Below are 12,280 nucleotides of genomic sequence, written 5' to 3'. Positions count from 1 at the left end.
AAGGGCGGAGAATATCGGAGAAGGGCAAAGACAGGCGGAGAAGTGTAGAGTATATCGGACAAGTGCAAAGATGCGCAAAGACGAGAGGACAAGGGCAAAGACGGGTGGACAAGAGCAAAGACGAACAGACAAGGGCAAAGACGAGCGGAGATGGGCGGAGAATATCGCACAAGTGCAAAGAAGGGCAAAGACGGGCGGAGATGGGCAAAGACGGGCGGAGATGGGCAAAGACGGGCGGAGATGGGCAAAGACGGGCGGAGAAGGGTGGAGAATAGTGGAGAACCTCAAAGTCGGGCGGAGAACCTCAAAGTCGGGCGGAGAAGATCAAAAATGGGCGGAGAAGAACAGAGAATATCGGAGAAGGGCAAAGATGGGCGGAGAAGGGCAAAGACAGGGGAGAAGGGAAATGAGTGGTGGAGAAGAGCAAAGAACTGCGGAGAACGGCAAAGACAGGTGGAGAAGGGCAGAGAATATCGGAGAAGTGCAAAGAAGGGTAAAGACGGGAGGAGAAGGGCTAAGTCGGGCGGAGAATTGCAAAGACGGGCGGAGAATGGCAAAGACGGGCAGAGAATGGCAAAGACGGGCAGAGAATGGCAAAGACGGGCAGAGAATGGCAAAGACGGGCAGAGAATGGCAAAGACGGGCAGAGAATGGCAAAGACGGGCAGAGAATGGCAAAGACGGGCAGAGAATGGCAAAGACGGGCAGAGAATGGCAAAGACGGGCAGAGAATTGCAAAGACGGGCAGAGAAGTGCGGAGAATACCAGAGAAGGGCAAAGATGGGCGGAGAAGGGCAAAGACGGGCGGAGAGGGGCAAAGACGGGCGGAGAAGGGCAAAGACGGGCGGAGAAATGTGGAGAGTATGGGAGAAGGGCAAAGATGGGCGGAGAGGGAACAGTCAGGCGGAGAAGTGCAAACAACTGCGGAGAATGCAAAGACAAGCAGAGAAGCGCAAAGTCAGTTGGAGGAGACACAAGAGATGCGTAGAGGTTTTGACAAGGGCAAAGACAGTCTGAGAACCGCAGAAATACAAGAGAAGGGCAAAGACAGGCGGGCAAAGACGGGCGGACAACGGCAAGGACGGTTGGACAGGGGCAAAGACGGGCAGAGAAGTGCGGAGAATAACAGAGAAAGGCAAAGACGGGCGGACAAGGGCAAAGACGGGCGGAGAAGGGCAAAGACGGGCGGAGAAGGGCAAAGACGGGCGGAGAAGGGCAAAGACGGGCGGAGAAGGGCAAAGACGGGCGGAGAAGGGCAGAGAATATCGTAGAAGTGCAAAGATGGGCAAAGACAAAGGGAGAAGGGAAAAAACGGGTAGAGCAGGGTAGAGAATATCGGAGAAGTGGAAAGAAGGGCAAAGACGGGCGGCGAAGGGCAAAGACGGGCGGCGAAGGGCAAAGTCGAGCGGCGAAGGGCAAAGTCGAGCGGCGAAGGGCGGAGAATATCGTAGAAGGGCTAAGATGGGCAGAGAAAAGCAAAGACTGCCAGAGAAGGCAAAGACAGGCAGAGAAGGGCAAAGACTGGGGAGAAGTGCAATGACTGGTGGAGAAGAGAAAAGAACTTTGGAGAACGGTGAAGACAGGTGGAGAAGGGCGGAGAATATCGGAGAAGTGCAAAGAAGGGCAAAGAAGGTTGGAGAAGGGCATAGAAGGTTGGAGAAGGGCAAAGAAGGTTGGAGAAGGGCAAAGAAGGTATGAGAAGGGCAAAGAACGTTGGAGAAGGGCAAAGAAGGTTGGAGAAGGGCAAAGAAGGTTGGAGAAGGGCAAAGATGGCAGGAGAAGGACGGAGAATATCAAAGAAGGGCAAAGACAGGCAGGGAAAGGCAAAGACGGGCGGGGAAGGGCAAAGACGAGCGGGGAAGGGCAAAGACGAGCGGGGAAGGGCAAAGACGAGCGGGGAAGGGCAAAGACGAGCGGGGAAGGGCAAAGACGAGCGGGGAAGGGCAAAGACGAGCGGGGAAGGGCAAAGACGAGCGGGGAAGGGCAAAGACGAGCGGGGAAGGGCAAAGACGGGCGGGGAAGGGCAAAGACGGGCGGGGAAGGGCAAAGACGGGCGGGGAAGGGCAAAGACGGGCGGGGAAGGGCAAAGACGGGCGGGGAAGGGCAAAGACGGGCGGGGAAGGGCAAAGAAAGGCGGGGAAGGGCAAAGAAGGTGGAGAAGGGCAAAGACGGGCGGAGATTATCGGAGAAGTTCAAAGATGGGCAAAGACGGGCGGGGAAAGTCAAAGACGGGTGGAAAAGGGCAAAGACATGGTGGAGAAGGGCAAAGACAGGCAGAGAAGGGCAAAGACAGGCGGAGAAGTGCCGAGAATATCGGAGAAGTGCAAAGATGGGCAAAGACAAAGGGAGAAGGGCAAAAAAGTTTGGAGAAGGGCAAAGAAGGTTAGAGAAGGGCAAAGGCGGGTGGAGAAGGGCAAAGATGGGAGGAGAAGGGCAAAGATGGGAGGAGAAGGGCAAAGATGGGAGGAGAAGGGCAAAGATGGGAGGAGAAGGGCGGAGAATATCAGAGAAGTGCAAAGAAGGGCAAAGACGGGCGGAGAAGGGCAAAGGCCGGGGAGAAGTACAATGACTGCTGGAGAAGAGCAAAGAACTGCGAAGAACGGCAAAGACAGGTGGAGACGGGTGGAGAAGGGCAAAGACGGGGGGAGAAGGGCAAAGACAGGCGGAGAAGGGCAAACACAGGCGGAGAAGTGCAGAAAATATCAGAGAAGTACAAAGATTGGCAAAGACAAGGGGAGAAGGGCAAAGACGGGTGGAGAAGGGCAAAGACGGGCGGCGAAGGGCAAAGACGGGCGGCGAAGGGCAAAGACGGGCGGCGAAGGGCAAAGACGGGCGGCGAAGGGCAAAGACGGGTGGAGAAGGATGGAGAATATCAAAGAAGGGCAAAGACGGGCGGAGAAAGGCAAAGACGGGCGGAGAAAGGCAAAGACGGGCGGAGAAAGGCAAAGACGGGCGGAGAAAGGCAAAATGGTTGGAGAATGGCAATGACGAGAGGAGAAGGGCGGAGAATATCGGAGAAGGGCAAAGACAGGCGGAGAAGTGTAGAGTATATCGGACAAGTGCAAAGATGCGCAAAGACGGGAGGACAAGGGCAAAGACGGGTGGACAAGAGCAAAGACGAACAGACAAGGGCAAAGACGAGCGGAGATGGGCGGAGAATATCGCACAAGTGCAAAGAAGGGCAAAGACGGGCGGAGATGGGCAAAGACGGGCGGAGATGGGCAAAGACGGGCGGAGATGGGCAAAGACGGGCGGAGAAGGGTGGAGAATAGTGGCGAACCTCAAAGTCGGGCGGAGAACCTCAAAGTCGGGCGGAGAAGATCAAAAATGGGCGGAGAAGAACAGAGAATATCGGAGAAGGGCAAAGATGGGCGGAGAAGGGCAAAGACAGGGGAGAAGGGAAATGAGTGGTGGAGAAGAGCAAAGAACTGCGGAGAACGGCAAAGACAGGTGGAGAAGGGCAGAGAATATCGGAGAAGTGCAAAGAAGGGTAAAGACGGGAGGAGAAGGGCTAAGTCGGGCGGAGAATTGCAAAGACGGGCGGAGAATGGCAAAGACGGGCAGAGAATGGCAAAGACGGGCAGAGAATGGCAAAGACGGGCAGAGAATGGCAAAGACGGGCAGAGAATGGCAAAGACGGGCAGAGAATGGCAAAGACGGGCAGAGAATGGCAAAGACGGGCAGAGAATGGCAAAGACGGGCAGAGAATGGCAAAGACGGGCAGAGAATTGCAAAGACGGGCAGAGAAGTGCGGAGAATACCAGAGAAGGGCAAAGATGGGCGGAGAAGGGCAAAGACGGGCGGAGAGGGGCAAAGACGGGCGGAGAAATGTGGAGAGTATGGGAGAAGGGCAAAGACGGGCGGAGAGGGAACAGTCAGGCGGAGAAGTGCAAACAACTGCGGAGAATGCAAAGACAAGCAGAGAAGCGCAAAGTCAGTTGGAGGAGACACAAGAGATGCGTAGAGGTTTTGACAAGGGCAAAGACAGTCTGAGAACCGCAGAAATACAAGAGAAGGGCAAAGACAGGTGGGCAAAGACGGGCGGACAACGGCAAGGACGGTTGGACAGGGGCAAAGACGGGCAGAGAAGTGCGGAGAATAACAGAGAAAGGCAAAGATGGGCGGACAAGGGCAAAGACGGGCGGAGAAGGGCAAAGACGGGCGGACAAGGGCAAAGACGGGCGGACAAGGGCAAAGACGGGCGGACAAGGGCAAAGACGGGCGGACAAGGGCAAAGACGGGCGGACAAGGGCAAAGACGGGCGGAGAAGGGCAAAGACGGGCGGAGAAGGGCAAAGACGGGCGGAGAAGGGCAAAGACGGGCGGACAAGGGCAAAGACGGGCGGAGAAGGGCAAAGACGGGCGGAGAAGGGCAAAGACGGGCGGAGAAGGGCAGAGAATATCGTAGAAGTGCAAAGATGGGCAAAGACAAAGGGAGAAGGGAAAAAACGGGTAGAGCAGGGTAGAGAATATCGGAGAAGTGCAAAGAAGGGCAAAGACGGGCGGCGAAGGGCAAAGACGGGCGGCGAAGGGCAAAGTCGAGCGGCGAAGGGCAAAGTCGAGCGGCGAAGGGCGGAGAATATCGTAGAAGGGCAAAGATGGGCAGAGAAAAGCAAAGACTGCCAGAGAAGGCAAAGACAGGCAGAGAAGGGCAAAGACTGGGGAGAAGTGCAATGACTGGTGGAGAAGAGAAAAGAACTTTGGAGAACGGTGAAGACAGGTGGAGAAGGGCGGAGAATATCGGAGAAGTGCAAAGAAGGGCAAAGAAGGTTGGAGAAGGGCAAAGAAGGTTGGAGAAGGGCAAAGAAGGTTGGAGAAGGGCAAAGAAGGTTGGAGAAGGGCAAAGAAGGTTGGAGAAGGGCAAAGAAGGTTGGAGAAGGGCAAAGAAGGTTGGAGAAGGGCAAAGAAGGTTGGAGAAGGGCAAAGAAGGTTGGAGAAGGGCAAAGAAAGGTGGAGAAGGGCAAAGATGGCAGGAGAAGGACGGAGAATATCAAAGAAGGGCAAAGACAGGCAGGGAAAGGCAAAGACGGGCGGGGAAGGGCAAAGACGAGCGGGGAAGGGCAAAGACGAGCGGGGAAGGGCAAAGACGAGCGGGGAAGGGCAAAGACGAGCGGGGAAGGGCAAAGACGAGCGGGGAAGGGCAAAGACGAGCGGGGAAGGGCAAAGACGAGCGGGGAAGGGCAAAGACGAGCGGGGAAGGGCAAAGACGGGCGGGGAAGGGCAAAGACGGGCGGAGAAGGGCAAAGACGGGCGGAGAAGGGCAAAGACGGGCGGAGAAGGGCAAAGACGGGCGGGGAAGGGCAAAGACGGGCGGGGAAGGGCAAAGACGGGCGGGGAAGGGCAAAGACGGGCGGGGAAGGGCAAAGACGGGCGGGGAAGGGCAAAGACGGGCGGGGAAGGGCAAAGACGGGCGGGGAAGGGCAAAGACGGGCGGGGAAGGGCAAAGAAAGGCGGGGAAGGGCAAAGAAAGGCGGGGAAGGGCAAAGAAGGTGGAGAAGGGCAAAGACGGGCGGAGATTATCGGAGAAGTTCAAAGATGGGCAAAGACGGGCGGGGAAAGTCAAAGACGGGTGGAAAAGGGCAAAGACATGGTGGAGAAGGGCAAAGACAGGCAGAGAAGGGCAAAGACAGGCGGAGAAGTGCCGAGAATATCGGAGAAGTGCAAAGATGGGCAAAGACAAAGGGAGAAGGGCAAAAAAGTTTGGAGAAGGGCAAAGAAGGTTAGAGAAGGGCAAAGGCGGGTGGAGAAGGGCAAAGATGGGAGGAGAAGGGCAAAGATGGGAGGAGAAGGGCAAAGATGGGAGGAGAAGGGAAAAGATGGGAGGAGAAGGGCGGAGAATATCAGAGAAGTGCAAAGAAGGGCAAAGACGGGCGGAGAAGGGCAAAGGCCGGGGAGAAGTACAATGACTGCTGGAGAAGAGCAAAGAACTGCGAAGAACGGCAAAGACAGGTGGAGACGGGTGGAGAAGGGCAAAGACGGGGGGAGAAGGGCAAAGACAGGCGGAGAAGGGCAAACACGGGCGGAGAAGTGCAGAAAATATCAGAGAAGTACAAAGATTGGCAAAGACAAGGGGAGAAGGGCAAAGACGGGTGGAGAAGGGCAAAGACGGGTGGAGAAGGGCAAAGACGGGCGGCGAAGGGCAAAGACGGGCGGCGAAGGGCAAAGACGGGCGGCGAAGGGCAAAGACGGGCGGCGAAGGGCAAAGACGGGCGGCGAAGGGCAAAGACGGGCGGCGAAGGGCAAAGACGGGCGGCGAAGGGCAAAGACGGGCAGAGAAGGGCACAGTTGGGCGGAGAAGTGCAAAGAATTGCGGAGAATGCAAAGACGGGAAGAGAAGGGCAAAGACGGGCAAAGACGGGCGGAGAAGCACAAAGTCGGTCGGAGAAGAGCAAAGACGGGCGGAGAGGTTCAAACAAGTGCGGAGAATGCAAGGACGGGCAGAGAAGTGCAAAGACATGCCAAGAAGAGCAAAGACAGGCGCAGAAGTGCAAAGACGGGCTCACAAGAGCAAAGACCAGGCGAGAAAGGCGAAGATGGGCGGAGAATGGCAAAGACGAGGGAAGAAGTACAAAGACGGGAGGAGAAGTGCTGAGAAAAACGAAGAAAAGCAAAGATGGGCGGAGAAGGACGGAGAATACCGAAGAATGGCACAGACAGACGGAGAAGGGCAAACATGGGTGGAGAAGGCAAATACGGGCAGACGAGGGCAAAGATGGGCAAAGGAAGGCAAAGACGGGTGCTAGGAGGGCAAAGATGGGCGGACGAGGGCAAAGAGGGGCGGAGAAGGGCAAAGAGGGGCGGAGAAGGGCAAAGAGGGGCGGAGAAGGGCAAAGACGGGCGGAGAAGGGCAAAGACGGGCGGAGAATTGTGGATAGTACCGGTGAATGGCAAAGAGGGGCAGAGAAGAGCAAAGACGTGTGGAGAAGAGCAAAGATGGGCGGAAAAGGGCAAAGACAGGCGAAGAGTAAAGACAGGCGGACAATTGCAAAGGAAGGCGGACAAGAACAAAGACAGCGGTAGAAGGGCAAAGACGGCGGTAGAATGGCAAAGACGGACAGAGAAGGGCAAAGACGGGCGGACAAGTGCAAAGAGGTTTAGACAAGGGCAAAGACAGTCTGAGAAGTCCGGAGAATACTGGAGAACTGCAAAGACAGGCGGAGAAGGGCAAAGACAGATGGAGTAGAGCAAAGACGGGCGGAGAAGGGCAAAGACGATCAGAGAAGTGCGGAGAGTACCGGAGAAGGGCAAAGACTGGCGGACAAGAGCAAAGACAGGTTGAGAAGGAAAAAGACAGGCAGAGAAGTGCGGAGAATACCGGAGAAGGGCAAAGCCGGGCGGAGAAGGGCAAAGCCGGGCGGAGAAGGGCAAAGCCGGGCGGAGAAGGGCAGAGAATATCGTAGAAGTGCAAAGATGGGCAAAGACAAAGGGAGAAGGGAAAAAACGGGTAGAGCAGGGTAGAGAATATCGGAGAAGTGCAAAGAAGGGCAAAGAAGGTTGGAGAAGGGCAAAGAAGGTTGGAGAAGGGCAAAGAAGGTTGGAGAAGGGCAAAGAAGGTTGGAGAAGGGCAAAGAACGTTGGAGAAGGGCAAAGAACGTTGGAGAAGGGCAAAGAAAGGTGGAGAAGGGCAAAGATGGCAGGAGAAGGACGGAGAATATCAAAGAAGGGCAAAGACAGGCAGGGAAAGGCAAAGACGGGCGGGGAAGGGCAAAGACGAGCGGGGAAGGGCAAAGACGAGCGGGGAAGGGCAAAGACGAGCGGGGAAGGGCAAAGACGAGCGGGGAAGGGCAAAGACGGGCGGGGAAGGGCAAAGACGGGCGGGGAAGGGCAAAGACGGGCGGGGAAGGGCAAAGACGGGCGGGGAAGGGCAAAGAAAGGCGGGGAAGGGCAAAGAAGGTGGAGAAGGGCAAAGACGGGCGGAGATTATCGGAGAAGTTCAAAGATGGGCAAAGACGGGCGGGGAAAGTCAAAGACGGGTGGAAAAGGGCAAAGACATGGTGGAGAAGGGCAAAGACAGGCAGAGAAGGGCAAAGACAGGCGGAGAAGTGCCGAGAATATCGGAGAAGTGCAAAGATGGGCAAAGACAAAGGGAGAAGGGCAAAAAAGTTTGGAGAAGGGCAAAGAAGGTTAGAGAAGGGCAAAGGCGGGTGGAGAAGGGCAAAGATGGGAGGAGAAGGGCAAAGATGGGAGGAGAAGGGCAAAGATGGGAGGAGAAGGGCGGAGAATATCAGAGAAGTGCAAAGAAGGGCAAAGACGGGCGGAGAAGGGCAAAGGCCGGGGAGAAGTACAATGACTGCTGGAGAAGAGCAAAGAACTGCGAAGAACGGCAAAGACAGGTGGAGACGGGTGGAGAAGGGCAAAGACGGGGGGAGAAGGGCAAAGACAGGCGGAGAAGGGCAAACACAGGCGGAGAAGTGCAGAAAATATCAGAGAAGTACAAAGATTGGCAAAGACAAGGGGAGAAGGGCAAAGACGGGTGGAGAAGGGCAAAGACGGGCGGCGAAGGGCAAAGACGGGCGGCGAAGGGCAAAGACGGGCGGCGAAGGGCAAAGACGGGCGGCGAAGGGCAAAGACGGGCGGCGAAGGGCAAAGACGGGCGGAGAAGGGCAAAGACGGGTGGAGAAGGATGGAGAATATCAAAGAAGGGCAAAGACGGGCGGAGAAAGGCAAAGACGGGCGGAGAAAGGCAAAGACGGGCGGAGAAAGGCAAAGACGGGCGGAGAAAGGCAAAATGGTTGGAGAATGGCAATGACGAGAGGAGAAGGGCGGAGAATATCGGAGAAGGGCAAAGACAGGCGGAGAAGTGTAGAGTATATCGGACAAGTGCAAAGATGCGCAAAGACGGGAGGACAAGGGCAAAGACGGGTGGACAAGAGCAAAGACGAACAGACAAGGGCAAAGACGAGCGGAGATGGGCGGAGAATATCGCACAAGTGCAAAGAAGGGCAAAGACGGGCGGAGATGGGCAAAGACGGGCGGAGATGGGCAAAGACGGGCGGAGATGGGCAAAGACGGGCGGAGAAGGGTGGAGAATAGTGGCGAACCTCAAAGTCGGGCGGAGAACCTCAAAGTCGGGCGGAGAAGATCAAAAATGGGCGGAGAAGAACAGAGAATATCGGAGAAGGGCAAAGATGGGCGGAGAAGGGCAAAGACAGGGGAGAAGGGAAATGAGTGGTGGAGAAGAGCAAAGAACTGCGGAGAACGGCAAAGACAGGTGGAGAAGGGCAGAGAATATCGGAGAAGTGCAAAGAAGGGTAAAGACGGGAGGAGAAGGGCTAAGTCGGGCGGAGAATTGCAAAGACGGGCGGAGAATGGCAAAGACGGGCAGAGAATGGCAAAGACGGGCAGAGAATGGCAAAGACGGGCAGAGAATGGCAAAGACGGGCAGAGAATGGCAAAGACGGGCAGAGAATGGCAAAGACGGGCAGAGAATGGCAAAGACGGGCAGAGAATTGCAAAGACGGGCAGAGAAGTGCGGAGAATACCAGAGAAGGGCAAAGATGGGCGGAGAAGGGCAAAGACGGGCGGAGAGGGGCAAAGACGGGCGGAGAGGGGCAAAGACGGGCGGAGAAATGTGGAGAGTATGGGAGAAGGGCAAAGACGGGCGGAGAGGGAACAGTCAGGCGGAGAAGTGCAAACAACTGCGGAGAATGCAAAGACAAGCAGAGAAGCGCAAAGTCAGTTGGAGGAGACACAAGAGATGCGTAGAGGTTTTGACAAGGGCAAAGACAGTCTGAGAACCGCAGAAATACAAGAGAAGGGCAAAGACAGGTGGGCAAAGACGGGCGGACAACGGCAAGGACGGTTGGACAGGGGCAAAGACGGGCAGAGAAGTGCGGAGAATAACAGAGAAAGGCAAAGATGGGCGGACAAGGGCAAAGACGGGCGGAGAAGGGCAAAGACGGGCGGAGAAGGGCAAAGACGGGCGGACAAGGGCAAAGACGGGCGGACAAGGGCAAAGACGGGCGGACAAGGGCAAAGACGGGCGGACAAGGGCAAAGACGGGCGGACAAGGGCAAAGACGGGCGGACAAGGGCAAAGACGGGCGGAGAAGGGCAAAGACGGGCGGACAAGGGCAAAGACGGGCGGAGAAGGGCAAAGACGGGCGGAGAAGGGCAAAGACGGGCGGAGAAGGGCAAAGACGGGCGGAGAAGGGCAAAGACGGGCGGAGAAGGGCAGAGAATATCGTAGAAGTGCAAAGATGGGCAAAGACAAAGGGAGAAGGGAAAAAACGGGTAGAGCAGGGTAGAGAATATCGGAGAAGTGCAAAGAAGGGCAAAGACGGGCGGCGAAGGGCAAAGACGGGCGGCGAAGGGCAAAGTCGAGCGGCGAAGGGCAAAGTCGAGCGGCGAAGGGCGGAGAATATCGTAGAAGGGCAAAGATGGGCAGAGAAAAGCAAAGACTGCCAGAGAAGGCAAAGACAGGCAGAGAAGGGCAAAGACTGGGGAGAAGTGCAATGACTGGTGGAGAAGAGAAAAGAACTTTGGAGAACGGTGAAGACAGGTGGAGAAGGGCGGAGAATATCGGAGAAGTGCAAAGAAGGGCAAAGAAGGTTGGAGAAGGGCAAAGAAGGTTGGAGAAGGGCAAAGAAGGTTGGAGAAGGGCAAAGAAGGTTGGAGAAGGGCAAAGAAGGTTGGAGAAGGGCAAAGAAGGTTGGAGAAGGGCAAAGAAGGTTGGAGAAGGGCAAAGAAGGTTGGAGAAGGGCAAAGAAGGTTGGAGAAGGGCAAAGAACGTTGGAGAAGGGCAAAGAAGGTTGGAGAAGGGCAAAGAAAGGTGGAGAAGGGCAAAGATGGCAGGAGAAGGACGGAGAATATCAAAGAAGGGCAAAGACAGGCAGGGAAAGGCAAAGACGGGCGGGGAAGGGCAAAGACGAGCGGGGAAGGGCAAAGACGAGCGGGGAAGGGCAAAGACGAGCGGGGAAGGGCAAAGACGAGCGGGGAAGGGCAAAGACGAGCGGGGAAGGGCAAAGACGAGCGGGGAAGGGCAAAGACGAGCGGGGAAGGGCAAAGACGAGCGGGGAAGGGCAAAGACGAGCGGGGAAGGGCAAAGACGGGCGGGGAAGGGCAAAGACGGGCGGAGAAGGGCAAAGACGGGCGGAGAAGGGCAAAGACGGGCGGAGAAGGGCAAAGACGGGCGGAGAAGGGCAAAGACGGGCGGAGAAGGGCAAAGACGGGCGGAGAAGGGCAAAGACGGGCGGAGAAGGGCAAAGACGGGCGGAGAAGGGCAAAGACGGGCGGGGAAGGGCAAAGACGGGCGGGGAAGGGCAAAGACGGGCGGGGAAGGGCAAAGACGGGCGGGGAAGGGCAAAGACGGGCGGGGAAGGGCAAAGAAAGGCGGGGAAGGGCAAAGAAGGTGGGGAAGGGCAAAGACGGGCGGAGATTATCGGAGAAGTTCAAAGATGGGCAAAGACGGGCGGGGAAAGTCAAAGACGGGTGGAAAAGGGCAAAGACAGGCAGAGAAGGGCAAAGACAGGCGGAGAAGTGCCGAGAATATCGGAGAAGTGCAAAGATGGGCAAAGACAAAGGGAGAAGGGCAAAAAAGTTTGGAGAAGGGCAAAGAAGGTTAGAGAAGGGCAAAGGCGGGTGGAGAAGGGCAAAGATGGGAGGAGAAGGGCAAAGATGGGAGGAGAAGGGCAAAGATGGGAGGAGAAGGGCAAAGATGGGAGGAGAAGGGCGGAGAATATCAGAGAAGTGCAAAGAAGGGCAAAGACGGGCGGAGAAGGGCAAAGGCCGGGGAGAAGTACAATGACTGCTGGAGAAGAGCAAAGAACTGCGAAGAACGGCAAAGACAGGTGGAGACGGGTGGAGAAGGGCAAAGACGGGGGGAGAAGGGCAAAGACAGGCGGAGAAGGGCAAACACGGGCGGAGAAGTGCAGAAAATATCAGAGAAGTACAAAGATTGGCAAAGACAAGGGGAGAAGGGCAAAGACGGGTGGAGAAGGGCAAAGACGGGTGGAGAAGGGCAAAGACGGGCGGCGAAGGGCAAAGACGGGCGGCGAAGGGCAAAGACGGGCGGCGAAGGGCAAAGACGGGCGGCGAAGGGCAAAGACGGGCGGCGAAGGGCAAAGACGGGCGGCGAAGGGCAAAGACGGGCGGCGAAGGGCAAAGACGGGCGGCGAAGGGCAAAGACGGGCGGCGAAGGGCAAAGACGGGTGGAGAAGGATGGAGAATATCAAAGAAGGGCAAAGACGGGCGGAGAAAGGCAAAGACGGGCGGAGAAAGGCAAAGACGGGCGGAGAAAGGCAAAGACGGGCGGAGAAAGGCAAAGACGGGCGGAGAAAGGCAA

This window comes from Phaenicophaeus curvirostris, chromosome 30 (genome assembly GCF_032191515.1).
Source record: "Phaenicophaeus curvirostris isolate KB17595 chromosome 30, BPBGC_Pcur_1.0, whole genome shotgun sequence".
NCBI lineage: Eukaryota > Metazoa > Chordata > Aves > Cuculiformes > Cuculidae > Phaenicophaeus > Phaenicophaeus curvirostris.
This window is presented reverse-complemented; position numbering follows the sequence as displayed.